Source organism: Camelus bactrianus, chromosome 24 (genome assembly GCF_048773025.1).
Source record: "Camelus bactrianus isolate YW-2024 breed Bactrian camel chromosome 24, ASM4877302v1, whole genome shotgun sequence".
Classification (NCBI taxonomy): Eukaryota; Metazoa; Chordata; class Mammalia; order Artiodactyla; family Camelidae; genus Camelus; species Camelus bactrianus.
Genome location: NC_133562.1, coordinates 31453063 through 31480331, shown reverse-complemented (window position 1 = coordinate 31480331; position 27269 = coordinate 31453063).

The following is a 27269-nucleotide window of genomic DNA, read 5'->3' as shown; positions in this document are numbered from 1 at the left end:
TCATCTAGCACAAAGGGAACGGGTTGCAGGAGAAACTATTTCTCTGGTTTCTCAGGCTGTTTCCTAGGGCCGGTTTGAAGTTCCTGCAGTTTTCTCTGTAAAACCGAGTTGGAGCTCGTACCTACCCATATATATGTATGGAGTGGAGTTTGCAAATGAAAAGAAACTTTGTGTCCCCAACAAGCTAGTTGAAGGACGGCTTTCACATACACATATCTCTCAGAACTGAGCATGTGGAGAGACGTTCGTTCATCTAGCACAAAAGGAACGGGTTGCAGGAAGAACTTTTACTCTGGTTTCTAAGTCTGTTTCCTAGTGCCGGTTTCAAGTTCCTGCAGTTTTCACTGTAAAACCGAGTTGGAGCTGGTACCTATCCATATATATGTATGGAGTGGAGTTTGCAACTGAAATGGAACTTTGTGTTCCCAACAACCTAGGTGAAGGATGGCTTTCAGACACATTTATCTCTCAGAATTGAGCATGTGGAGAGACGTTCGTTCATCTAGCACAAAGGGAACGGGTTGCAGGTGAAACTTTCTCTCTGGTTTCTCAGTCTGTTTCCAAGTGCCGGTTTGAAGTTCTTGCAGTTTTCACTGTAAAACGGAGTTGGAGCTAGTACCTCCCCATATATATGTATGGAGTGGACTTTGCAACTGAAATGGAACTTTGTGTTCCCAACAAGCTGGGTGAAGGACGGCTTTCACACACACATATCTCTCAGAACTGAGCATGCGGAGAGACGTTCTTTCATCTAGCACAAAGGGAACGGGTTGCAAGTAAAACTTTTACCCAGGTTTCTCAGTCTGTTTCCTAGTGCCGGTTTGAAGTTCCTGAAGTTTTCACTGTAAAACCGAGTTGGAGCTAGTACCTCCCCATATATATGTATGGAGTGGAGTTTGCAAATTAAAAGGATCTTTGTGTTACTAACAAGCTAGGTGAAGGACGGCTTTCACACACACTTATCTCCCTGAACTGAGCATGTGGAGAGACGTTCGTTCATCTAGCACAAAGGGAACGGGTTGCAAGAGAAACTTTTACTCTGGTTTCTCAGTTTGTTTCCTAGTGCCGGTTTGAAGTTCCTGCAGTTTTCACTGTAAAACCGAGTTGGAGCTCGTACCTCCCCATATCTATGTATGAAGTGGAGTTTGCAAATGAAAAGGAACTTTGTGTTCCCAACAAGCTAGGTGAAGTACGGCTTTCACACAGAATTATCTCTCAGAACTGAGCATGTGGAGGGACGTTCGTTCATCTAGCACAAAGGGAACGGGTTGCAGGAGAAACTTTTTCTCTGGTTTCTCAGGCTGTTTCCTAGTGCCGGTTTGAAGTTCCTGCAGTTTTCTCTGTAAAACCGAGTTGGAGCTCGTACATACCCATATATATGTATGGAGTGGAGTTTGCAAATGAAAAGAAACTTTGTGTCCCCAACAAGCTAGTTGAAGGACGGCTTTCACATACACCTATCTCTCAGAACTGAGCATGTGGAGAAACGTTCGTTCATCTAGCACAAAGGAACGGGTTGCAGGAGGAACTTTTACTCTGGTTTCTAAGTCTGTTTCCTAGTGCCGGTTTCAAGTTCCTGCAGTTTTCACTGTAAAACAGAGTTGGAGCTAGTACCTCCCCATATATATGTATGGAGTGGAGTTTGCAACTGAAAAGGAACTTTGTGTTCCCAACAAGCTAGGTGAACCACGGCTTTCACACATACTTATTTCTCAGAACTTAGCATGTGGACAGACGTTCGTTCATCTAGCACAAATGGAACGGGTAGCAAGAGCAACTTTTCTCTGGTTTCTCAGTCTGTTTCCTAGTTCCGGTTTGAAGTTCCTGCAGTTTTCACTGTAAAACCGAGTTGGAGCTGGTACCTCCCCATATCTATGTATGGAGTGGAGTTTGCAAATGAAAAGGAACTTTGTGTTCCCAAAAAGCTAGGTGAATTACGGCTTTCACACAGACTTATCTCTCAGAACTGAGCATGTGGAGAGACGTTCGTTCATCTAGCACAAAGGGAACGGGTTGCAGGAGAAACTTTTTCTCGGGTTTCTCAGGCTGTTTCCTAGTGCCGGTTTGAAGTTCCTGCAGTTTTCTCTGTAAAACCGAGTTGGAGCTCGTACCTACCCATATATATGTATGGAGTGGAGTTTGCAAATGAAAAGGAACTTTGTGTTCCCAACAAGTAAGTTGAAGAACGGCTTTCACATACACATATCTCTCAGAACTGAGCATGTGGAGAGACGTTCGTTCATCTAGCACAAAGGGAACGGGATGCAGGTGGAACTTTTTCTCTGGTTTCTAAGTCTGTTTCCTAGTGCCGGTTTCAAGTTCCTGCAGTTTTCACTGTGAAACCGAGTTGGAGCTAGTACCCCCCATATATATTTACGGAGTGGAGTTTGCAACTGAAAAGGAACTTTGTGTTCCCAAAAAGCTAGGTGAAGGACGGCTTTCACACACAATTATCTCTCAGAACTGAGCATGTGGAGAGTCGTTCGTTCATCTAGCACAAAGGGAACGGGTTGCAGGAATAACTTTTACTCTGGTTTCTCAGTCTGTTTCCTAGTGCCGGTTTCAAGTTCCTGCAGTTTTCACATGTAAAACCGAGTTGGAGCTCGTAAATCCCCATATATATATATAGAGTGGATTTTGCAACCAAAAAGAAACTTTGTGTTCCCAACAAGCTAGGTGAAGGACGGCTTTCACACACACTTATCTCTCAGAACTGAGCATTTGGAGAGACGTTCGTTCATCTAGCACAAAGGGAACGGGTTGCTGTAGAAACTTTTACTCTGGTTTCTCAGTCTGTTTCCTAGTGCCGGTTTGAAATTCCAGCAGTTTTCACTGTAAAACCGAGTTGGAGCTAGAACCTCCCCATATATATGTATTGAGTGGAGTTTGCAAATGAAAGGAACTTTATATTCCCAACCAGCTAGTTGAAGGACGGCTTTCACATACACATAACTCTCAGAACTGAGCATGTGGAGAGACGTTCGTTCATCTAGCACAAAGGGAACGGGTTGCAGGAGGAACTTTTACTCTGTTTTCTAAGTCTGTTTCCTAGTGTCGATTTCAAGATCCTGCAGTTTTCACTGTAAATCTGATTTGGAGCTAGTACCTCCCCATATATATGTATGGAGTGGTGTTTGCAACTGAAAAGGAACTTTGTGTTCCCAACAATCTAGGTGAAGGACGGCTTTCACACACACTTATCTCTCAGAACTGAGCATGTGGAGAGACGTTCTTTCATCTAGCACAAAGGGAACGGATTGCAAGTAAAACTTTTACTCAGGTTTCTCAGTCTGTTTCCTAGTGCCGGTTTGAAGTTCCTGAAGTTTTCACTGTAAAACCGAGTTGGAGCTAGTACCTCCCCATATATATGTATGGAGTGGAGTTTGCAAATTAAAAGGATCTTTGTGTTACCAACAAGCTAGGTGAAGGACGGCTTTCACACACACTTATCTCCCTGAACTGAGCATGTGGAGAGACGTTCGTTCATCTAGCACAAAGGGAACGGGTTGCAAGAGAAACTTTTACTCTGGTTTCTCAGTTTGTTTCCTAGTGCCGGTTTGAAGTTCCTGCAGTTTTCACTGTAAAACCGAGTTGGAGCTCGTACCTCCCCATATCTATGTATGGAGTGGAGTTTGCAAATGAAAAGGAACTTTGTGTTCCCAACAAGCTAGGTGAAGTACGGCTTTCACACAGACTTATCTCTCAGAACTGAGCATGTGGAGGGACGTTCGTTCATCTAGCACAAAGGGAACGGGTTGCAGGAGAAACTTTTTCTCTGGTTTCTCAGGCTGTTTCCTAGTGCCGGTTTGAAGTTCCTGCAGTTTTCTCTGTAAAACCGAGTTGGAGCTCGTACATACCCATATATATGTATGGAGTGGAGTTTGCAAATGAAAAGAAACTTTGTGTCCCCAACAAGCTAGTTGAAGGACGGCTTTCACATACACCTATCTCTCAGAACTGAGCATGTGGAGAAACGTTCGTTCATGTAGCACAAAGGAACGGGTTGCAGGAGGAACTTTTACTCTGGTTTCTAAGTCTGTTTCCTAGTGCCGGTTTCAAGTTCCTGCAGTTTTCACTGTAAAACAGAGTTGGAGCTAGTACCTCCCCATATATATGTATGGAGTGGAGTTTGCAACTGAAAAGGAACTTTGTGTTCCCAACAAGCTAGGTGAAGCACGGCTTTCACACATACTTATTTCTCAGAACTTAGCATGTGGACAGACGTTCGTTCATCTAGCACAAACGGAACGGGTAGCAAGAGCAACTTTTCTCTGGTTTCTCAGTCTGTTTCCTAGTGCCGGTTTGAAGTTCCTGCAGTTTTCACTGTAAAACCGAGTTGGAGCTGGTACCTCCCCATATCTATGTATGGAGTGGAGTTTGCAAATGAAAAGGAACTTTGTGTTCCCAAAAAGCTAGGTGAATTACGGCTTTCACACAGACTTATCTCTCAGAACTGAGCATGTGGAGAGACGTTCGTTCATCTAGCACAAAGGGAACGGGTTGCAGGAGAAACTTTTTCTCGGGTTTCTCAGGCTGTTTCCTAGTGCCGGTTTGAAGTTCCTGCAGTTTTCTCAGTAAAACCGAGTTGGAACTCGTACCTACCCATATATATGTATGGAGTGGAGTTTGCAAATGAAAAGGAACTTTGTGTTCCCAACAAGTTAGTTGAAGAACGGCTTTCACATACACATATCTCTCAGAACTGAGCATGTGGAGAGACGTTCGTTCATCTAGCACAAAGGGAACGGAATGCAGGAGGAACTTTTTCTCTGGATTCTAAGTCTGTTTCCTAGTGCCGGTTTCAAGTTCCTGCAGTTTTCACTGTGAAACCGAGTTGGAGCTACTACCCCCCATATATATTTACGGAGTGGAGTTTGCAACTGAAAAGGAACTTTGTGTTCCCAAAAAGCTAGGTGAAGGACGGCTTTCACACACAATTATCTCTCAGAACTGAGCATGTGGAGAGTCGTTCGTTCATCTAGCACAAAGGGAACGGGTTGCAGGAAAAACTTTTACTCTGGTTTCTCAGTCTGTTTCCTAGTGCCGGTTTCAAGTTCCTGCAGTTTTCACATGTAAAACCGAGTTGGAGCTCGTAAAACCCCATATATATATATGGAGTGGATTTTGCAACCAAAAAGAAACTTTGTGTTCCCAACAAGCTAGGTGAAGGACGGATTTCACACACACTTATCTCTCAGAACTGAGCATTTGGAGAGACGTTCGTTCATCTAGCACAAAGGGAACGGGTTGCTGTAGAAACTTTTACTCTGGTTTCTCAGTCTGTTTCCTAGTGCCGGTTAGAAATTCCAGCAGTTTTCACTGTAAAACCGAGTTGGAGCTAGAACCTCCCCATATATATGTATTGAGTGGAGTTTGCAAATGAAAGGAACTTTATATTCCCAACCAGCTAGTTGAAGGACGGCTTTCACATACATATATCTCTCAGAACTGAGCATGTGGAGAGACGTTCGTTCATCTAGCACAAAGGGAACGGGTTGCAGGAGGAACTTTTACTCTGTTTTCTAAGTCTGTTTCCTAGTGTCGATTTCAAGATCCTGCAGTTTTCACTGTAAATCTGATTTGGAGCTAGTACCTCCCCATATATATGTATGGAGTGGTGTTTGCAACTGAAAAGGAACTTTGTGTTCCCAACAATCTAGGTGAAGGACGGCTTTCACACACATTTATCTCTCAGAACTGAGCATGTGGAGAGACGTACGTTCATCTAGCACAAAGGGAACGGGTTGCATGAGAAACTTTTTCTCTGGTTTCTCAGTCTGTTTCCAAGTGCCGGTTTGAAGTTCCTGCAGTTTTCACTGTAAAACCGAGTTGGAGCTAGTACCTCCCCATATATATATATATGGAGTGGAGTTTGCAACTGAAAAGAAACTTTGTGTTCCCAACAACTAGTTGAAGCACGTCTTTCACACACACTTATCTCTCAGAACTGAGCATGTGGAGGGACGTTCGTTCATCTAGCACAAAGGGAACGGGTTGCAGGGGAAACTTTTTCTCTGGTTTCTCAGGCTGTTTTCTAGTGCCGGTTTGAAGTTCCTGCAGTTTTCTCTGTAAAACCGAGTTGGAGCTCGTACCTACCAATATATATGTATGGAGTGGGGTTTGCAAATGAAAAGAAACTTTGTGTCCCCAACAAGCTATTTGAAGGACGGCTTTCACATACACATATCTCTCAGAACTGAGCATGTGGAGAGACGTTCTTTCATCTAGCACAAAGGGAACGGGTTGCAAGTAAAACTTTTACTCAGGTTTCTCAGTCTGTTTCCTAGTGCCGGTTTGAAGTTCCTGCAGTTTTCACTGTAAAACCGAGTTGGAGCTCGTACCTCCCCATATCTATGTATGGAGTGGAGTTTGCAAATGAAAAGGAACTTTGTGTTCCCAACAAGCTAGGTGAAGTACGGCTTTCACACAGACTTATCTCTCAGAACTGAGCATGTGGAGAGACGTTCGTTCATCTAGCACAAAGGAACGGGTTGCAGGAGAAACTTTTTCTCTGGTTTCTCAGGCTGTTTCCTAGTGCCGGTTTGAAGTTCCTGCAGTTTTCTCTGTAAAACCGAGTTGGAGCTCGTACATACCCATATATATGTATGGAGTGGAGTTTGCAAATGAAAAGAAACTTTGTGTCCCCAACAAGCTAGTTGAAGGACGGCTTTCACATACACCTATCTCTCAGAACTGAGCATGTGGAGAAACGTTCGTTCATCTAGCACAAAGGAACGGGTTGCAGGAGGAACTTTTACTCTGGTTTCTAAGTCTGTTTCCTAGTGCCGGTTTCAAGTTCCTGCAGTTTTCACTGTAAAACAGAGTTGGAGCTAGTACCTCCCCATATATATGTATGGAGTGGAGTTTGCAACTGAAAAGGAACTTTGTGTTCCCAAAAAGCTAGGTGAAGCATGGCTTTCACACATACTTATTTCTCAGAACTTAGCATGTGGACAGAAGTTCGTTCATCTAGCACAAAGGGAACGGGTAGCAAGAGCAACTTTTCTCTGGTTTCTCAGTCTGTTTCCTAGTGCCGGTTTGAAGTTCCTGCAGTTTTCACTGTAAAACCGAGTTGGAGTTGGTACCTCCCCATATCTATGTATGGAGTGGGGTTTGCAAATGAAAAGGAACTTTGTGTTCCCAAAAAGCTAGGTGAATCACGGCTTTCACACAGACTTATCTCTCAGAACTGAGCATGTGGAGAGACGTTCGTTCATCTAGCACAAAGGGAACGGGTTGCAGGAGAAACTTTTTCTCTGGTTTCTCAGGCTGTTTCCTAGTGCCGGTTTGAAGTTCCTGCAGTTTTCTCTGTAAAACCGAGTTGGAGCTTGTACCTAACCATATATATGTATGGAGTGGAGTATGTAAATGTAAAGAAACTTTGTGTCCCCAACAAGGTAGTTGAAGGACGGCTTTCACATACACATATCTCTCAGAACTGAGCATGTGGAGAAACGTTCGTTCATGTAGCACAAAGGAACGGGTTGCAGGAGGAACTTTTACTCTGGTTTCTAAGTCTGTTTCCTAGTGCCGGTTTCAAGTTCCTGCATTTTTCACTGTAAAACAGAGTTGGAGCTAGTACCTCCCCATATATATGTATGGAGTGGAGTTTGCAACTGAAAAGGAACTTTGTGTTCCCAACAAGCTAGGTGAAGTACGGCTTTCACACACACTTATCTCTCAGAACTGAGCATGTGGAGAGACGTTCTTTCATGTAGCACAAAGGGAACGGGTTGCAAGTGAAACTATTTCTCTGGTTTCTCAGTCTGTTTCCTAGTGCCGGTTTGAATTTCCTGCAGTTTTCACTGTATAACCGAGTTGGAGCTAGTACCTCCCCATATATATGTATGGAGTGGAGTTTGCAAATGAAAAAGAACTTTGTGTTCCCAACAAGTTAGGTGAAGGATTCTTTCACACACACTTATCTCTCAGAACTGAGCATGTGGAGAGACGTTCGTTCATCTAGCACAAAGGGAAAGGGATGCAAGAGGTACTTTTACTATGGTTTCTCAGTCTGTTTCCTAGTGACGGTTTGAAGTTCCTTCAGTTTTCACTGTAAAACCGAGTTGGAGCTCGTACCTACCCATATATATGTATGGAGTGGAGTTAGCAAATGAAAAGGAACTTTGTGTTCCCAACAAGTTAGTTGAAGAACGGCTTTCACATACACATATCTCTCAGAACTGAGCATGTGGAGAGACGTTCGTTCATCTAGCACAAAGGGAACGGGATGCAGGAGGAACTTTTTCTCTGGTTTCTAAGTCTGTTTCCTAGTGCCGGTTTCAAGTTCCTGCAGTTTTCACTGTGAAACCGAGTTGGAGCTAGTACCTCCCCATATATATTTACGGAGTGGAGTTTGCAACTGAAAAGGAACTTTGTGTTCCCAACAAGCTAGGTGAAGGACGGCTTTCACACACAATTATCTCTCAGAACTGAGCATGTGGAGAGTCGTTCGTTCATCTAGCACAAAGGGAACGGGTTGCAGGAATAACTTTTACTCTGGTTTCTCAGTCTTTTTCCTAGTGCCGGTTTCAAGTTCCTGCAGTTTTCACATGTAAAACCGAGTTGGAGCTCGTAAATCCCCATATATATATATGGAATTGATTTTGCAACTGAAAAGGAACTTTGTGTTCCCAACAAGCTAGGTGAAGGACGGCTTTCACACACACTTATCTCTCAGAACTCAGCATTTGGAGAGACGTTCGTTCATCTAGCACAAAGGGAACGGGTTGCTGGAGAAACTTTTACTCTGGTTTCTCAGTCTGTTTCCTAGTGCCGGTTTGAAATTCCAGCAGTTTTCACTGTAAAACCGAGTTGGAGCTAGAACCTCCCCATATATATGTATTGAGTGGAGTTTGCAAATTAAAGGAACTTTATATTCCCAACCAGCTAGTTGAAGGACGGCTTTCACATACACATAACTCTCAGAACTGAGCATGTGGAGAGACGTTCGTTCATCTAGCACAAAAACGGGTTGCAGGAGGAACTTTTACTCTGGTTTCTAAGTCTTTTTCCTAGTGCCGGTTTCAAGTTCCTGCAGTTTTCACTGTAAATCCGATTTGGAGCTAGTACCTACCTATATATATGTATGGAATGGAGTTTGCAACTGAAAAGGAACTTTGTGTTCCCTACAAGATAGGTGAAGGACGGCTTTCACACACACATCTCTCAGAACTGAGCATGTGGAGAGTCGTTCGTTCATCTAGCACAAACGGAACGGGTTGCAGGAATAACTTTTACTCTGGTTTCTCAGTCTGTTTCCTAGTTCCGGTTTGAAGTTCCTGCAGTTTTCACATGTAAAACCGAGTTGGAGCTCGTAACCCCCCATATATATATATGGAATGGATTTTGCAACAAAAAGAAACTTTGTGTTCCCAACAAGCTCGGTGAAGGACGGCTTTCACACACACTTATCTCTCAGAACTGAGCATGTGGAGAGACTTTCGTTCATCTAGCACAAATGGAACGGGTTGCAGGAGGAACTTTTACACTTATTTCTAAGTCTGTTTCCTAGTGCCGGATTCAAGTTCCCACAGTTTTCAATGTAAAACTGAGTTGGAGCTAGTACCTCCCCATATTTATGTATGGAGTGGAGTTTGCAACTGAAAAGGAACTTTGTGTTCCCAAAAATCTAGGTGAAGGACGGCTTTCACACACACTTATCTCTCAGAACTGAGCATGGGGAGAGACGTACGTTCATCTAGCACAAAGGGAACGGGTTGCAGGAGAAACATTTTCTCTGGTTTCTCAGTCTGTTTCCAAGTGCCGGTTTGAATTTCCTGCAGTTTTCACTGTAAAACCGAGTTGGAGCTAGTACCTCCCCATATATATATATATGGAGTGGAGTTTGCAACTGAAAAGAAACTTTGTGTTCCCAACAAGCTAGTTGAAGCACGTCTTTCACACACACTTATCTCTCAGAACTGAGCATGTGGAGGGACGCTCGTTCATCTAGCACAAAGGGAACGGGTAGCAGGAGAAACTTTTTCTCTGGTTTCTCAGGCTGTTTCCTAGGGCCGGTTTGAAGTTCCTGCAGTTTTCTCTGTAAAACCGAGTTGGAGCTCGTACCTACCCATATATATGTATGGAGTGGAGTTTGAAAATGAAAAGAAACTTTGTGTCCCCAACAAGCTAGTTGAAGTACGGCTTTCACATACACATATCTCTCAGAACTGAGCATGTGGAGAGACGTTCGTTCATCTAGCACAAAAGGAACGGGTTGCAGGAGGAACTTTTACTCTGGTTTCTAAGTCTGTTTCCTAGTGCCGGTTTCAAGTTCCTGCAGTTTTCACTGTAAAACCGAGTTGGAGCTGGTACCTACACATATATATTTATGGAGTGGAGTTTGCAACTGAAATGGTACTTTGTGTTCCCAACAACCTAGGTGAAGGATGGCTTTCAGACACATTTATCTCTCAGAATTGAGCATGTGGAGAGACGTTCGTTCATCTAGCACAAAGGGAACGTGTTGCAGGTGAAATTTTCTCTCTGGTTTCTCAGTCTGTTTCCAAGTGCCGGTTTGAAGTTCTTGCAGTTTTCACTGTAAAACGGATTTGGAGCTAGTACCTCCCCATATATATGTATGGAGTGGAGTTTGCAAGTGAAAAGAAACTTTGTGTTCCCAACAAGCTGGGTGAAGGAAGGCTTTCACACACACTTATCTCTCAGAACTGAGCATGTGGAGAGACGTTCTTTCATCTAGCACAAAGGGAACGGGTTGCAAGTAAAACTTTTACTCAGGTTTCTCAGTCTGTTTCCTAGTGCCAGTTTGAAGTTCCTGAAGTTTTCACTGTAAAACCGAGTTGGAGCTAGTACCGCCCCATATATATGTATGGAGTGGAGTTTGCAAATTAAAAGGATCTTTGTGTTACCAACAAGCTAGGTGAAGGACGGCTTTCACACACACTTTTCTCTCTGAACTGAGCATCTGGAGAGACGTTCGTTCATCTAGCACAAAGGGAACTGGTTGCAAGAGAAACTTTTACTCTGGTTTCTCAGTTTGTTTCCTAGTGCTGGTTTGAAGTTCCTGCAGTTTTCACTGTAAAACCGAGTTGGAGCTCGCACCTCCCCATATCTATGTATGGAGTGGAGTTTGCAAATGAAAAGGAACTTTGTGTTCCCAACAAGCTAGGTGAAGTACGGCTTTCACACAGACTTATCTCTCAGAACTGAGCATGTGGAGAGACGTTCGTTCATCTAGCACAAAGGGAACGGGTTGCAGGAGAAACTTTTTCTCTGGTTTCTCAGGCAGTTTCCTAGTGCCGGTTTGAAGTTCCTGCAGTTTTCTCTGTAAAACCGAGTTGGAGCTCGTACATACCCATATATATGTATGGAGTGGAGTTTGCAAATGAAAAGAAACTTTGTGTCCCCAACAAGCTAGTTGAAGGACGGCTTTCACATACACCTGTCTCTCAGAACTGAGCATGTGGAGAAACGTTCGTTCATCTAGCACAAAGGAACGGGTTGCAGGAGGAACTTTTACTCTGGTTTCTAAGTCTGTTTCCTAGTGCCGGTTTCATGTTCCTGCAGTTTTCACTGTAAAACAGAGTTGGAGCTAGTACCTCCCCATATATATGTATGGAGTGGAATTTGCAACTGAAAAGGAACTTTGTGTTCCCAACAAGCTAGGTGAAGCACGGCTTTCACACATACTTATTTCTCAGAACTTAGCATGTGGACAGACGTTCGTTCATCTAGCACAAAGGGAACGGGTAGCAAGAGCAACTTTTCTCTGGTTTCTCAGTCTGTTTCCTAGTGCCGGTTTGAAGTTCCTGCAGTTTTCACTGTAAAACCGAGTTGGAGCTGGTACCTCCCCATATCTATGTATTGAGTGGAGTTTGCAAATGAAAGGAACTTTATATTCCCAACCAGCTAGTTGAAGGATGGCTTTCACATACACATAACTCTCAGAACTGAGCATGTGGAGAGACGTTCGTTCATCTAGCACAAAGAACGTGTTGCAGGAGGAACTTTTACTCTGGTTTCTAAGTCTCTTTCCTAGTGCCGGTTTCAAGTTCCTGCAGTTTTCACTGTAAATCCGATTTGGAGCTAGTACCTACCTATATATATGTATGGAATGGAGTTTGCAACTGAAAAGGAACTTTGTGTTCCCAACAAGATAGGTGAAGGACGGCTTTCACACACACTTATCTCTCAGAACTGAGCATGTGGAGAGTCGTTTGTTCATCTAGCACAAAGGGAACGGGTTGCAGGAATAACTTTTACTCTGGTTTCTCAGTCTGTTTCCTAGTTCCGGTTTGAAGTTCCTGCAGTTTTCACATGTAAAACCGAGTTGGAGCTCGTAACCCCCCATATATATATATGGAATGTATTTTGCAACAAAAAGAATCTTTGTGTTCCCAACAAGCTCGGTGAAGGACGGCTTTCACACACACTTATCTCTCAGAACTGAGCATGTGGAGAGACGTTCGTTCATCTAGCACAAATGGAACGGGTTGCAGGAGGAACTTTTACACTTATTTCTAAGTCTGTTTCCTAGTGCCGGATTCAAGTTCCCTCAGTTTTCACTGTAAAACTGAGTTGGAGCTAGTACCTCCCCATATCTATGTATGGAGTGGAGTTTGCAACTGAAAAGGAACTTTGTGTTCCCAATAACCTAGGTGAAGCACGGCTTTCACACACAATTATCTCTCAGAACTGAGCATGTGGAGAGACGTTCGTTCATCTAGCACAAAGGAAACGGGTTGCAGGAGAAACTTTTTCTCTGGTTTCTCAGTCTGTTTCCAAGTGCCGGTTTGAATTTCCTGCAGTTTTCACTGTAAAACCGAGTTGGAGCTAGTACCTCCCCATATATATGTATGGAGTGGAGTTTGCAAATTAAAAGGATCTTTGTTTTACCAACAAGCTAGTTGAAGGACGGCTTTCACACACACTTATCTCTCTGAACTGAGCATGTGGAGAGACGTTCGTTCATCTAGCACAAAGGGAACGGGTTGCAAGAGAAACTTTTACTCTGGTTTCTCAGTTTGTTTCCTAGTGCCGGTTTGAAGTTCCTGCAGTTTTCACTGTAAAACCGATTTGGAGCTCGTACCTACCCATATATATGTATGGAGTGGAGTTTGCAAATGAAAAGAAACTTTGTGTTTCCAACAAGCTAGTTGAAGGACGGCTTTAACATACACATATCTCTCAGAAATGAGCATGTGGAGAGTCGTTCGTTCATCTAGCACAAAGGGAACGGGTTGCAGGTGGAACTTTTACTCTGGTTTCTCAGTCTGTTTCCTAGTGCTGGTTTCAAGATCCTGCAGTTTTCACTGTAAAACCGAGTTGGAGCTAGTACCTCCCCATATATAAGTATGGAGTGGAGTTTGCAACTGAAAAGGAACTTTGTGTTCCCAACAACCTAGGTGAAGGACGGCTTTCAGACACAATTATCTCTTCAGAACTGAGCATGTGGTGAGACGTTCGTTCATCTAGCACAAAGGGAACGGGTTGCAGGTGAAACTTTCTCTTTGGTTTCTCAGTCTGTTTCCAAGTGCCGGTTTGAAGTTCTTGCAGTTTTCACTGTAAAACCGAGGTGGAGCTAGTACCTCCCCATATATATGTATGGAGTGGATTTTGCAATTGAAAAGAAACTTTGTGTTCCCAACAAGCTAGTTGAAGGACGGCTTTCACACACACTTATCTCTCAGAATTGAGCATGTGGAGAGACGTTCTTTCATCTAGCACAAAGGGAACGGGTTGCAAGAGAAACTTTTACTCAAGTTTCTCAGTCTGTTTCCTAGTGCCGGTTTGAAGTTCCTGAAGTTTTCACTGTAAAACCGAGTTGGAGCTAGTACCTACCCATATATTTGTATGGAGTGGAGTTTGCAAAATAAAAGGATCTTTGTGTTACCAAAAAGCTAGGTGAAGAACGGCTTTCACACACAGTTATCTCTCAGAACTGAGCATGTGGAGAGACGTTCGTTCATCTAGCACAAAGGGAACGGGTTGCAGGAGGAACTTTTACTCTGTTTTCTAAGTCTGTTTCCTAGTGTCGATTTCAAGATCCTGCAGTTTTCACTGTAAAACTGATTTGGAGCTAGTACCTCCCCATATATATGTATGGAGTGGTGTTTGCAACTGAAAAGGAACTTTGTGTTCCCAACAATCTAGGTGAAGGACGGCTTTCACACACCCTTATCTCTCAGAACTGAGCATGGGGAGAGACGTACGTTCATCTAGCACAAAGGGAACGGGTTGCAGGAGAAACTTTTTCTCTGGTTTCTCAGTCTGTTTCCAAGTGCCGGTTTGAAGTTCCTGCAGTTTTCACTGTAAAACCGAGTTGGAGCTAGTACCTCCCCATATATATATATATGGAGTGGAGTTTGCAACTGAAAAGAAACTTTGTGTTCCCAACAAGCTAGTTGAAGCACGTCTTTCACACACACTTATCTCTCAGAACTGAGCATGTGGAGGGACGTTCGTTCATCTAGCACAAATGGAACTGGTTGCAAGTAAAACTTTTACACAGGTTTCTCAGTTTGTTTCCTAGTGCCGGTTTGAAGTTCCTGAAGTTTTCACTGTAAAACCGAGTTGAAGCTAGTACCTCCCCATATATATGTATGGAGTGTAGTTTGCAAATTAAAAGGATCTTTGTGTTACCAACAAGCTAGGTGAAGGACGGCTTTCACACACACTTATATCTCTGAACTGAGCATGTGGAGAGACGTTCGTTCATCTAGCACAAAGGGAACGGGTTGCAAGAGAAACTTTTACTCTGGTTTCTCAGTTTGCTTCCTAGTGCCGGTTTGAAGTTTCTGCAGTTTTCACTGTAAAACAGAGTTGGAGCTAGTACCTCCCCATATATATGTATGGAGTGGAGTTTGCAACTGAAAAGGAACTTTGTGTTCCCAACAAGCTAGGTGAAGCACGGCTTTCACATATACTTATTTCTCAGAACTTAGCATGTGGACAGACGTTCTTTCATCTAGCACAAAGGGAACGGGTAGCAAGAGCAACTTTTCTCTGGTTTCTCAGTCTGTTTCCTAGTGCCGGTTTGAAGTTCCTGCAGTTTTCACTGTAAAACCGAGTTGGAGCTGGTACCTCCCCATATCTATGTATGGAGTGGAGTTTGCAAATGAAAAGGAACTTTGTGTTCCCAAAAAGCTAGTTGAATTACGGCTTTCACACAGACTTATCTCTCAGAACTGAGCATGTGGAGAGACGTTCGTTCATCTAGCACAAAGGGAACGGGTTGCAGGAGAAACTTTTTCTCTGGTTTCTCAGGCTGTTTCCTAGTGCCGGTTTGAAGTTCCTGCAGTTTTCTCTGTAAATCCGAGTTGGAGCTTGTACCTACCCATATATATGTATGGAGTGGAGTTTGTAAATGTAAAGAAACTTTGTGTCCCCAACAAGCTAGTTGAAGGACGGCTTTCACATACACATATCTCTCAGAACTGAGCATGTGGAGAAACGTTCGTTCATCTAGCACAAAGGAACGGGTTGCAGGAGGAACTTTTACTCTGGTTTCTAAGTCTGTTTCCTAGTGCCGGTTTCAATTTCCTGCATTTTTCACTGTAAAACAGAGTTGGAGCTAGTACCTCCCCATATATATGTATGGAGTGGAGTTTGCAACTGAAAAGGAACTTTGTGTTCCCAACAAGCTAGGTGAAGCACGGCTTTCACACATACTTATTTCTCAGAACTTAGCATGTGGACAGACGTTCTTTCATCTAGCACAAAGGGAACGGGTAGCAACAGCAACTTTTCTCTGGTTTCTCATTCTGTTTCCTAGTGCCGGTTTGAATTTCCTGCTGTTTTCACTGTATAACCGAGTTGGAGCTAGTACCTCCCCATATATATGTATGGAGTGGAGTTTGCAAATGAAAAAGAACTTTGTGTTCCCAACAAGTTAGGTGAAGGATTCTTTCACACACACTTATCTCTCAGAACTGAGCATGTGGAGAGACGTGCGTTCATCTAGCACAAAGGGAAAGGGATGCAAGTGGTACTTTTACTCTGGTTTCTCAGTCTGTTTCCTAGTGACGGTTTGAAGTTCCTTCAGTTTTCACTGTAAAACCGAGTTGGAGCTCGTACCTACCCATATATATGTATGGAGTGGAGTTTGCAAATGAAAAGGAACTTTGTGTTCCCAAAAAGCTAGGTGAAGGACGGCTTTCACACACAATTATCTCTCAGAACTGAGCATGTGGAGAGTCGTTCGTTCATCTAGCACAAAGGGAACGGGTTGCAGGAATAACTTTTACTCTGGTTTCTCAGTCTGTTTCCTAGTGTCGGTTTCAAGTTAATGCAGTTTTCACATGTAAAACCGAGTTGGAGCTCGTAAATCCCCATATATATATATGGAGTGGATTTTGCAACCAAAAAGAAACTTTGTGTTCCCAACAAGCTAGGTGAAGGACGGCTTTCACACACAATTATCTCTCAGAAATGAGCATTTGGAGAGACGTTCGTTCATCTAGCACAAAGGGAACGGGTTGCTGGAGAAACTTTTACTCTGGTTTCTCAGTCTGTTTCCTAGTGCCGGTTTGAAATTCCAGCAGTTTTCACTGTAAAACCGAGTTGGAGCTAGAACCTCCCCATATATATGTATTGAGTGGAGTTTGCAAATGAAAGGAACTTTATATTCCGAACCAGCTAGTTGAAGGACGGCTTTCACATACACATAACTCTCAGAACTGAGCATGTGGAGAGACGTTCGTTCATCTAGCACAAAGAACGGGTTGCAGGAGGAACTTTTACTCTGGTTTCTAAGTCTGTTTCCTAGTGCCGGTTTAAAGTTCCTGCAGTTTTCACTGTAAATCCGATTTGGAGCTAGTACCTACCTATATATATGTATGGAATGGAGTTTGCAACTGAAAAGGAACTTTGTGTTCCCAACAAGCTAGGTGAAGGACTGCTTTCACACACACTTATCTCTCAGAATTGAGCATGTGGAGAGTCGTTCGTTCATCTAGCACAAAGGGAACGGGTTGCAGGAATAACTTTTACTCTGGTTTCTCAGTCTGTTTCCTAGTTCCGGTTTGAAGTTCCTGCAGTTTTCACATGTAAAACCGAGTTGGAGCTCGTAACCCCCCATATATATATATGGAATGGATTTTGCAACAAAAAGAAACTTTGTGTTCCCAACAAGCTCGGTGAAGTACGGCTTTCACACACACTTATCTCTCAGAACTGAGCATGTGGAGAGACGTTCGTTCATCCAGCACAAAGGGAATGGGTTGCAGGAGAAACTTTTACTCTGGTTTCTCAGTCTGTTTCCTAGTGCCGGTTTGAATTTCCTGCAGTTTTCAATGTATAACTGAGTTGGAGCTACTACCTCCCCGTATATATGTATGGAGAGGAGTTTGCAAATGAAAAGGAACTTTGTGTTCCCAACAAGCTAGGTGAAGGACGGCTTTCACACACACTTATCTCTCAGAACTGAGCATGTGGAGAGACGTTCGTTCATCTAGAACAAAGGGAACGGGTTGCAAGAGAAACTTTTACTCTGGTTTCTCAGTCTGTTTCCTAGTGCCGGTTTGAAGTTCCTGCAGTTTTCACTATAAAACCGAGTTGGTGCTCGTACCTACCCATATATATGTATGGAGTGGGGTTTGCCAATGAAAAGGAACTTTGTGTTCCCAAGAAGCTAGGTGAAGGACGGCTTTCACATACACATAACTCTCAGAACTGAGCATGTGGAGAGACGTTCGTTCATCTAGCACAAATGGAACGGGTTGCAGGAGGAACTTTTACACTTATTTCTAAGTCTGTTTCCTAGTGCCGGTTTCAAGTTCCCTCAGTTTTCACTGTAAAACTGAGTTGGAGCTAGTACCTCCCCATATCTATGAATGGAGTGGAGTTTGCAACTGAAAAGGAACTTTGTGTTCCCAACAACCTAGGTGAAGCACGGCTTTCACACACAATTATCTCTCAGAATTGAGCATGTGGAGAGACGTTCGTTCATCTAGCACAAAGGAAACGGGTTGCAGGAGAAACTTTTTCTCTGGTTTCTCAGTCTGTTTCCAAGTGCCGGTTTGAAGTTCCTGCAGTTTTCACTGTAAAACCGAGTTGGAGCTTGTACCTCCCCATATATATGTATGGAGTGGAGTTTGCAAATGAAAAGGATCTTTGTGTTACCAACAAGCTAGTTGAAGGACGGCTTTCACACACACTTATCTCTCTGAACTGAGCATGTGGAGAGACGTTCGTTCATCTAGCACAAAGGGAACGGGTTGCAAGAGAAACTTTTAATCTGGTTTCTCAGTTGGTTTCCTAGTGCCGGTTTGAAGTTCCTGCAGTTTTCACTGTAAAACCGAGTTGGAGCTCGTACCTACCCATATATATCTATGGAGTGGAGTTTGCAAATGAAAAGAAACTTTGTGTTTCCAACAAGCTAGTTGAAGGACGGCTTTCACATACACATATCTCTCAGAAATGAGCATGTGGAGAGTCGTTCGTTCATCTAGCACAAAGGGAACGGGTTGCAGTTGGAACTTTTACTCTGGTTTCTAAGTCTGTTTCCTATTGCCGGTTTCAAGTTCCTGCAGTTTTCACTGTAAAACCGAGTTGGAGCTAGTACCTCCCCATATATATGTATGGAGTGGGGTTTGCAACTGAAAAGGAACTTTGTGTTCCCAACAAGCTAGGTGAAGGGCGGCTTTCACACACACTTATCCCTCAGAACTGAGCATGTGGAGAGACGTTCGTTCATCTACCACAAAGGGAACGGGTTGCAGGAGAAACTTTTTCTCTGGTTTCACACTCTGTTTCCAAGTGCCGGTTTGAAGTTCCTGCAGTTTTCACTGTAAAACAGAGATGGAGCTAGTACCGCCCCATATATATGTATGCAGTGGAGTTTGCAACTGAAAAGAAACTTTGTGTTCCCAACAAGCTAGGTGAAGCACGGCTTTCACACATACTTATTTCTCAGAACTTAGCATGTGGACAGACGTTCGTTCATCTAGCACAAAGGGAACGGGTTGCAAGAGCAACTTTTCTCTGGTTTCTCAGTCTGTTTCCTAGTGCCGGTTTGAAGTTCCTGCAGTTTTCACTGTAAAACCGAGTTGGAGCTGGTACCTCCCCATATCTATGTATGGAGTGGAGTTTGCAAATGAAAAGGAACTTTGTGTTCCCAACAAGCTAGGTGAAGTACGGCTTTCACACAGACTTATCTCTCAGAACTGAGCATGTGGAGAGACGTTCGTTCATCTAGCACAAAGGGAACGGGTTGCAGGAGAAACTATTTCTCTGGTTTCTCAGGCTGTTTCCTAGTGCCGGTTTGAAGTTCCTGCCGTTTTCTCTGTAAAACCGTGTTGGAGCTCGTACCTACCCATATATATGTATGGAGTGGAGTTTGTAAATGTAAAGAAACTTTGTGTCCCCAACAAACTAGTTGAAGGACGGCATTCACATACACATATCTCTCAGAACTGAGCATGTGGAGAAACGTTCGTTCATCTAGCACAAAGGAACGGGTTGCAGGAGGAACTTTTACTCTGGTTTCTAAGTCTGTTTCCTAGTGCCGGTTTCAAGTTCCTGCAGTTTTCACTGTAAAACAGAGTTGGAGCTAGTACCTCCCCATACATATGTATGGAGTGGAGTTTGCAACTGAAAAGGAACTTTGTGTTCCCAACAAGCTAGGTGAAGGACGGCTTTCACACACAATTTTCTCTCAGAACTGAGCATGTGGAAAGACGTTCGTTCATCTAGCACAAAGGGAACGGGTTGCAAAGAAACTATATCTCTGGTTTCTCAGTCTGTTTCCTAGTGCCGGTTTGAATTTCCTGCAGTTTTCACTGTATAACCGAGTTGGAGCTAGTACCTCCCCATATATATGAATGGAGTGGAGTTTGCAAATGAAAAAGAACTTTGTGTTCCCAACAAGTTAGGTGAAGGATTCTTTCACACACACTTATCTCTCAGAACTGAGCATGTGGACAGACGTTCGTTCATCTAGCACAAAGGGAAAGGGATGCAAGAGGTACTTTTACTCTGGTTTCTCAGTTTGTTTCCTAGTGACGGTTTGAAGTTCCTTAAGTTTTCACTGTAAAACCGAGTTGGAGCTCGTACCTACCCATATATATGTATGGAGTGGAGTTTGCAAAAGAAAAGGAACTTTGTGTTCCCAACAAGTTAGTTGAAGAACGGCTTTCACGTACACATATCTCTCAGAACTGAGCATGTGGAGAGACGTTCGTTCATCTAGCACAAAGGGAACGGGTTGCTGGAGAAACTTTTACTCTGGTTTCTCAGTCTGTTTCCTAGTGCCGGTTTGAAATTCCAGCAGTTTTCACTGTAAAACCGAGTTGGAGCTAGAACCTCCCCATATATATGTATTGAGTGGAGTTTGCAAATGAAAGGAACTTTGTATTCCCAACCAGCTAGTTGAAGGACGGCTTTCACATACACATAACTCTCAGAACTGAGCATGTGGAGAGACGTTCGTTCACCTAGCACAAAGAACGGGTTGCAGGAGGAACTTTTACTCTGCTTTCTAAGTCTGTTTCCTAGTGCCGGATTCAAGTTCCTGCAGTTTTCACTGTAAATCCGATTTGGAGCTAGTACCTACCTATAGATATGTATGGTATGGAGTTTGCAACTGAAAAGGAACTTTGTGTTCCCAACAAGCTAGGTGAAGGACGGCTTTCACACACACATCTCTCAGAACTGAGCATGTGGAGAGTCGTTCGTTCATCTAGCACAAAGGGAACGGTTTGCAGGAATAACTTTTACTCTGGTTTCTCAGTCTGTTTCTGAGTGCCGGTTTGAAGTTCCTGCAGTTTTCACATGTAAAACCGAGTTGGAGCTCGTAACCCCCCATATATATATATGGAGTGGAGTTTGCAACTGAAAAGGAACTTTGTGTTCCCAACAAGCTAGTTGAAGGACGGCTTTCACACACACTTATCTCTCAGAACTGAGCATGTGGAGAGACGTTCGTTCATCTAGCACAAAGGGAACGGGTTGCAAGCGAAACTATTACTCTGGTTTCTCAGTCTGTTTCCTAGTGCCGGTTTGAATTTCGTGCAGTTTTCAATGTATAACCGAGTTGGAGCTACTACCTCCCCGTATTATGTATGGAGAGGAGTTTGCAAATGAAAAGGAACTTTGTGTTTCCAACAAGCTAGGTGAAGGACGGCTTTCACACACACTTATCTCTCAGAACTGAGCATGTGGAGAGACGTTCGTTCATCTAGCACAAAGGGAACGGGTTGCAAGAGAAACTTTTACTCTGGTTTCTCAGTCTGTTTCCTCGTGCCGGTTTAGAGTTCCTGCAGTTTTCACTGTAAAACCGAGTTGGTGCTCGTATCTACCCATATATATGTATGGAGTGGGGTTTGCAAATGAAAAGGAACTTTGTGTTCCCAACAAGCTAGTTGAAGGACGGCTTTCACATACACATATCTCTCAGAACTGAGCATGTGGAGAGACGTTCGTTCATCTAGCACAAATGGAACGGGTTGCAGGAGGAACTTTTACACTTATTTCTAAGTCTGTTTCCTAGTGCCGGTTTCAAGTTCCCTCAGTTTTCACTGTAAAACTGAGTTGGAGCTAGTACCTCCCCATATCTATGTATGGAGTGGAGTTTGCAACTGAAAAGGAACTTTGTGTTCCCAACAACCTAGGTGAAGCACGGCTTTCACACACAATTATCTCTCAGAACTGAGCATGTGGAGAGACGTTCGTTCATCTAGCACAAAGGGAACGGGTTGCAGGAGAAACTTTTTCTCTGGTTTCTCAGTCTGTTTCCAAGTGCCGGTTTGAAGTTCCTGCAGTTTTCACTGTAAAACCGAGATGGAGCTAGAACCTCCCCATATATACTTATGGAGTGGAGTTTGCAACTGAAAAGAAATTTTGTGTTCCCAACAAGCTAGGTGATGCACGGCTTTCACAAACAATTATCTCTCAGAACTGAGCATGTGGAGAGACGTTCGTCATCTGGCACAAAGGGAATGGGTGGCAGGAAGAACTTTTACTCTGGTTTCTCATTCTGTTTCCTAGTGCCGGTTTGAAGTTCCTGCAGTTTTCACTGTAAAACCGAGTTGGAGCTTGTACCTCCCCATATATATTTATCGAGTGGAGTTTGCAACTGAAAAGAAACTTTGTGTTCCCAACAAGCTAGGTGAAGGACGGCTTTCACACACACTTATCTCTCAGAACTGAGCATTTGGAGAGACGTTCGATCATCTAGCACAAAGAGAATGGGTTGCAGGAGAAACTTTTTCTCTGGTTTCTCAGTCTGTTTCCAAGTGCCGGTTTGAAGTTCCTGCAGTTTTCACTGTAAAACCGAGTTGGAGCTAGTACCTCCCCTTATATATGTATGGAGAGGAGTTTGCAAATTAAAAGAAACTTTGTGTTCCCATCAAGCTAGTTGAAGAACGGCTTTCACATACACATATGTCTCAGAACTGAGCATGTGGAGAGACGTTTGTTCATCTAGCACAAAGGGAACGGGTTGCAGGTGGAACTTCTACCCTGGTTTCTAAGTCTCTTTCCTAGTGCCGGGTTCAAGTTCCTGCAGTTTTCACTGTAAAACCGAGTTGGAACAAGTACTACACCTTATATATGTATGGAGTGGAGTTTGCATCTGAAAAGGACCTTTTTGTTCCCAACAAGCTAGTTGAAGGACGGCTTTCACACACAATTATCCCTCAGAACTGAGCATGTGGAGAGACGTTCGTTCATCTAGCACAAAGGGAACGGGTTGCAAGAGAAACTTTTACTCTGGTTTCTCAGTCTGTTTCCTAGTGCCGGTTTAGAGTTCCTGCAGTTTTCACTGTAAAACCGAGTTGGTGCTCGTATCTACCCATATATATGTATGGAGTGGGGTTTGCAAATGAAAAGGAACTTTGTGTTCCCAACAAGCTAGTTGAAGGACGGCTTTCACATACACATATCTCTCAGAACTGAGCATGTGGAGATACGTTCGTTCATCTAGCACAAATGGAACGGGTTGCAGGAGGAACTTTTACACTTATTTCTAAGTCTGTTTCCTAGTGCCGGTTTCAAGTTCCCTCAGTTTTCACTGTAAAACTGAGTTGGAGCTAGTACCTCCCCATATCTATGTATGGAGTGGAGTTTGCAACTGAAAAGGAACTTTGTGTTCCCAACAACCTAGGTGAAGCACGGCTTTCACACACAATTATCTCTCAGAACTGAGCATGTGGAGAGACGTTCGTTCATCTAGCACAAAGGGAACGGGTTGCAGGAGAAACTTTTTCTCTGGTTTCTCAGTCTGTTTCCAAGTGCCGGTTTGAAGTTCCTGCAGTTTTCACTGTAAAACCGAGATGGAGCTAGAACCTCCCCATATATACTTATGGAGTGGAGTTTGCAACTGAAAAGAAATTTTGTGTTCCCAACAAGCTAGGTGAAGCACGGCTTTCACAAACAATTATCTCTCAGAACTGAGCATGTGGAGAGACGTTCGTCATCTGGCACAAAGGGAATGGGTGGCAGGAAGAACTTTTACTCTGGTTTCTCATTCTGTTTCCTAGTGCCGGTTTGAAGTTCCTGCAGTTTTCACTGTAAAACCGAGTTGGAGCTTGTACCTCCCCATATATATTTATCGAGTGGAGTTTGCAACTGAAAAGAAACTTTGTGTTCCCAACAAGCTAGGTGAAGCACGGCTTTCACACATACGTATTTCTCAGAACTTAGCATGTGGACAGACGTTCATTCATCTAGCACAAAGGGAACGGGTTGCAAGAGCAACTTTTCTCTGGTTTCTCAGTCTGTTTCCTAGTGCCGGTTTGAAGTTCCTGCAGTTTTCACTGTAAAACCGAGTTGGAGCTGGTACCTCCCCATATCTATGTATGGAGTGGAGTTTGCAAATGAAAAGGAACTTTGTGTTCCCAACAAGCTAGGTGAAGTACGGCTTTCATACAGACTTATCTCTCAGAACTGAGCATGTGGAGAAACGTTCGTTCATCTAGCACAAAGGAACGGGTTGCAGGAGGAACTTTTACTCTGGTTTCTAAGTCTGTTTCCTAGTGCCGGTTTCAAGTTCCTGCAGTTTTCACTGTAAAACAGAGTTGGAGCTAGTACCTCCCCATACATATGTATGGAGTGGAGTTTGCAACTGAAAAGGAACTTTGTGTTCCCAACAAGCTAGGTGAAGGACGGCTTTCACACACAATTTTCTCTCAGAACTGAGCATGTGGAAAGACGTTCGTTCATCTAGCACAAAGGGAACGGGTTGCAAAGAAACTATATCTCTGGTTTCTCAGTCTGTTTCCTAGTGCCGGTTTGAATTTCCTGCAGTTTTCACTGTATAACCGAGTTGGAGCTAGTACCTCCCCATATATATGAATGGAGTGGAGTTTGCAAATGAAAAAGAACTTTGTGTTCCCAACAAGTTAGGTGAAGGATTCTTTCACACACACTTATCTCTCAGAACTGAGCATGTGGACAGACGTTCGTTCATCTAGCACAAAGGGAAAGGGATGCAAGAGGTACTTTTACTCTGGTTTCTCAGTTTGTTTCCTAGTGACGGTTTGAAGTTCCTTAAGTTTTCACTGTAAAACCGAGTTGGAGCTCGTACCTACCCATATATATGTATGGAGTGGAGTTTGCAAAAGAAAAGGAACTTTGTGTTCCCAACAAGTTAGTTGAAGAACGGCTTTCACGTACACATATCTCTCAGAACTGAGCATGTGGAGAGACGTTCGTTCATCTAGCACAAAGGGAACGGGTTGCTGGAGAAACTTTTACTCTGGTTTCTCAGTCTGTTTCCTAGTGCCGGTTTGAAATTCCAGCAGTTTTCACTGTAAAACCGAGTTGGAGCTAGAACCTCCCCATATATATGTATTGAGTGGAGTTTGCAAATGAAAGGAACTTTGTATTCCCAACCAGCTAGTTGAAGGACGGCTTTCACATACACATAACTCTCAGAACTGAGCATGTGGAGAGACGTTCGTTCACCTAGCACAAAGAACGGGTTGCAGGAGGAACTTTTACTCTGCTTTCTAAGTCTGTTTCCTAGTGCCGGATTCAAGTTCCTGCAGTTTTCACTGTAAATCCGATTTGGAGCTAGTACCTACCTATAGATATGTATGGTATGGAGTTTGCAACTGAAAAGGAACTTTGTGTTCCCAACAAGCTAGGTGAAGGACGGCTTTCACACACACTTATCTCTCAGAACTGAGCATGTGGAGAGTCGTTCGTTCATCTAGCACAAAGGGAACGGTTTGCAGGAATAACTTTTACTCTGGTTTCTCAGTCTGTTTCTGAGTGCCGGTTTGAAGTTCCTGCAGTTTTCACATGTAAAACCGAGTTGGAGCTCGTAACCCCCCATATATATATATGGAATGGATTTTGCAACAAAAAGAAGCATTGTGTTCCCAACAAGCTCGATGAAGGACGGCTTTCACACACACTTATTTCTCAGAACTGAGCATGTGGAGAGACATTCGTTCATCCAGCACAAAGGGAATGGGTTGCAGGAGAAACTTTTACTCTGGTTTCTCAGTCTGTTTCCTAGTGCCGGTTTGAAGTTCCTGCAGTTTTCACTGTAAAACCGAGTTGGAGCTAGTACCTCCCCATATATATATATGGAGTGGAGTTTGCAACTGAAAAGGAACTTTGTGTTCCCAACAAGCTAGTTGAAGGACGGCTTTCACACACACTTATGTCTCAGAACTGAGCATGTGGAGAGACGTTCGTTCATCTAGCACAAAGGGAACGGGTTGCAAGCGAAACTATTACTCTGGTTTCTCAGTCTGTTTCCTAGTGCCGGTTTGAATTTCGTGCAGTTTTCAATGTATAACCGAGTTGGAGCTACTACCTCCCCGTATTATGTATGGAGAGGAGTTTGCAAATGAAAAGGAACTTTGTGTTTCCAACAAGCTAGGTGAAGGACGGCTTTCACACACACTTATCTCTCAGAACTGAGCATGTGGAGAGACGTTCGTTCATCTAGCACAAAGGGAACGGGTTGCAAGAGAAACTTTTACTCTGGTTTCTCAGTCTGTTTCCTAGTGCCGGTTTAGAGTTCCTGCAGTTTTCACTGTAAAACCGAGTTGGTGCTCGTATCTACCCATATATATGTATGGAGTGGGGTTTGCAAATGAAAAGGAACTTTGTGTTCCCAACAAGCTAGTTGAAGGACGGCTTTCACATACACATATCTCTCAGAACTGAGCATGTGGAGAGACGTTCGTTCATCTAGCACAAATGGAACGGGTTGCAGGAGGAACTTTTACACTTATTTCTAAGTCTGTTTCCTAGTGCCGGTTTCAAGTTCCCTCAGTTTTCACTGTAAAACTGAGTTGGAGCTAGTACCTCCCCATATCTATGTATGGAGTGGAGTTTGCAACTGAAAAGGAACTTTGTGTTCCCAACAACCTAGGTGAAGCACGGCTTTCACACACAATTATCTCTCAGAACTGAGCATGTGGAGAGACGTTCGTTCATCTAGCACAAAGGGAACGGGTTGCAGGAGAAACTTTTTCTCTGGTTTCTCAGTCTGTTTCCAAGTGCCGGTTTGAAGTTCCTGCAGTTTTCACTGTAAAACCGAGATGGAGCTAGAACCTCCCCATATATACTTATGGAGTGGAGTTTGCAACTGAAAAGAAATTTTGTGTTCCCAACAAGCTAGGTGATGCACGGCTTTCACAAACAATTATCTCTCAGAACTGAGCATGTGGAGAGACGTTCGTCATCTTGCACAAAGGGAATGGGTGGCAGGAAGAACTTTTACTCTGGTTTCTCATTCTGTTTCCTAGTGCCGGTTTGAAGTTCCTGCAGTTTTCACTGTAAAACCGAGTTGGAGCTTGTACCTCCCCATATATATTTATCGAGTGGAGTTTGCAACTGAAAAGAAACTTTGTGTTCCCAACAAGCTAGGTGAAGGACGGCTTTCACACACACTTATCTCTCAGAACTGAGCATTTGGAGAGACGTTCGATCATCTAGCACAAAGAGAATGGGTTGCAGGAGAAACTTTTTCTCTGGTTTCTCAGTCTGTTTCCAAGTGCCGGTTTGAAGTTCCTGCAGTTTTCACTGTAAAACCGAGTTGGAGCTAGTACCTCCCCTTATATATGTATGGAGAGGAGTTTGCAAATTAAAAGAAACTTTGTGTTCCCATCAAGCTAGTTGAAGAACGGCTTTCACATACACATATGTCTCAGAACTGAGCATGTGGAGAGACGTTTGTTCATCTAGCACAAAGGGAACGGGTTGCAGGTGGAACTTCTACCCTGGTTTCTAAGTCTCTTTCCTAGTGCCGGGTTCAAGTTCCTGCAGTTTTCACTGTAAAACCGAGTTGGAACAAGTACTACCCCTTATATATGTATGGAGTGGAGTTTGCATCTGAAAAGGACCTT